At 33.8% G+C, this 2,207-nt stretch overlaps 1 long non-coding RNA gene across 1 annotated transcript; it reads left to right on the top strand.

Annotated features, from left to right (window-relative positions):
• The first annotated feature begins 992 nt into the window (after positions 1-992).
• Positions 993-1,626, top strand: LOC126767050 (uncharacterized). The gene is made up of 3 exons (XR_007669001.1): positions 993-1,210; positions 1,304-1,484; positions 1,545-1,626. It is a non-coding gene; the product is annotated as an uncharacterized LOC126767050 (long non-coding RNA).
• Positions 1,627-2,207: the final 581 nt, after the last annotated feature.

Here is a 2,207-nt window from a genome sequence, read left to right as displayed (position 1 = left end):
ATGGTGCAAACTCAGTCGGAGACGCTAAGTCAATCAGAACATCATTTCACAGTTCTTACTATTGATTCTGATACAAATTCTAATGATATCAGTGCCGGCCATCAAAATAAGCGGATAAAAATAATTTAAACTACGGACAATGACTGTGATTAAACAGCATTCAACGGTTTTTTCAATAAATCTACCTATTTTCCATTTTCTTCTCTTTTATATATGGTTTTTGTTTTTTATTTTTTATTTTGTTATGAATGAATAAATCATAAGTCTGAAATTTGAAACTTATTGTATTGTTTTTGAATATTTTTTTGCGCGAATATTTTGTTATACGCGATATTTTATATATTCGGATCCAATTTGTCAGTTAATATTGGAAAAGTAACCATTTTAACGCGATTTTTTTTTACGCGATTAGTGGCAGAACCGAAAATCGCGTAAAAAAAGGACTGAGTGTATGTACATATGTATGTACATATGTATGTAAGGTTTGTATGGGGAAAAGAAAAAGGCTGTTTTTAGGGGTTTTCCGGAAATTATTCGAAATTTTCTCGCCGTAAAAACCATCTTTGAACTTCAACGAACATTTAAGAAAAAGAATTGGCCAAATTGGTCCAGGCGTTATTGAGTTATGAGCGTACATACATTTTGGCGATTCATTTTTATTTATATAGATAGATAGCACTAGCGGTTAAGCCATCAGCTTTACGTTATTATGGTTTTGATATTAGTAAAACATTTATATTTCAAAGTACAATCTAATTTTGCTTATAATGTATGTATATAAATCTCTTTATGTTTTCTTCTTTTACTTCTGTAAGAAGTTCTTCTATTGTGCGGTTTGTTATAGATTGTCTTATTGAGTTTACTGCACTACAGCTTGTGACGATATGTTTGACAGTAAGTATCTCATCGTTGCAGAATTGACAAGTTTGTGTTCTGCCTCTTTGAAAAAGATACTTGTGCGTTATCCGTGTGTGCCCTAGGCGAAAGCGAGTGTATATTCAGCCCTATTCTGCATTTCTACTCGAATCGAAATTTTCTCCGATTGGCAACTTTGGTATTCTGCGTTTCGATTCAACTTCGAAAATTCCAATTCTATGTATTCTGCATTGCGATCGTAATTACGTTTTTGTACGTTGAAGTTTTGTTGGCGGAAAGCCGTTATATATTCATTTTCGTGCATTTGGATAAAATAATTTCCTCAAATAAGTATGTAAGTAAAACTTTAAGATTATAGTTGTAAAAGACATAATGGTGGTGTCCTTGGTTGTTTGTGCTTAAATGATATATTTTGATATGTTTGCAGGTCAAAAGTTACAACGGCAGAGCAATACGAAAAATTGTGTGATATGATGGCCACGAAAAGAGATATTGCGCAGGGCTTCCAAAAGCGACCGAAGGAAGAAGTACAGGAGTTTTGGGAGGAGGTTGCAAGGAATTTAAATGCACTTGGCCCACCAACAAAAGATTCCAATACATGGAGAAAGGTAAGGTATTACCTACAATTAATTTTAAAAAATTAAGTTAAATCTAACGTTTTCGTGCAGGTCTGGATTGACTGGAAATGCTACATGAAGCGAAAATTATCGCATAACAAAAAAGAAAGGATGAGCACCGGTGGAGGTCCTTACCGTTTACAACGCAAAAGCCCACTTGATGAAAAGGTGATAGCTTTGACGGGTTTGGAAACGGAAGATATCCCTTCAACCAGTAGAGCTAGCAGCCAAAATAGAGAGGCGAGAGCAGACAAGCAGAGCACTTCTTCATTACTTAAGCAACAGATACAAATCAAAAAGAATTTTATGCAGAGACGAAAAAATTCAATGAAGCTGCCTTTGGTAAAATGGAAGAAGTTACTTTATATTTACGACACATGAATCGTTCTCTAGAAACTTTGGCAGAGACTGCAGTGAAGCAACCTGAAGAACAGAAGCGACACAATAGAATTAAGGAAGAGCTGGTGAAGGAAAAATTAGAAATAAAAATGCAAATGCTAAGATTAGGTCCAAATTATAAGCCGGATTCAAAGTAGTCATTTTTTAATTGTTAGCCTTTTATTTATTTTACTATTATTCATTTATATAACGAGCTGTGAAATGAAATAAAAGCATTTACTTTTTTAATATAGGAGCTGTAAAATGCACTGAATGCAATTGTTTTTATTTAATAGAGTAATGTAGGGCATATTTTGAATAATGCATTGCTCTCCT

The sequence above is a fragment of the Bactrocera neohumeralis genome, unplaced genomic scaffold (genome assembly GCF_024586455.1).
Source record: "Bactrocera neohumeralis isolate Rockhampton unplaced genomic scaffold, APGP_CSIRO_Bneo_wtdbg2-racon-allhic-juicebox.fasta_v2 ctg370, whole genome shotgun sequence".
Taxonomy (NCBI): Eukaryota; Metazoa; Arthropoda; class Insecta; order Diptera; family Tephritidae; genus Bactrocera; species Bactrocera neohumeralis.
The sequence above is the reverse complement of the archived record's forward strand: the minus strand, read 5'-3'. Positions and strand labels throughout refer to the sequence as shown.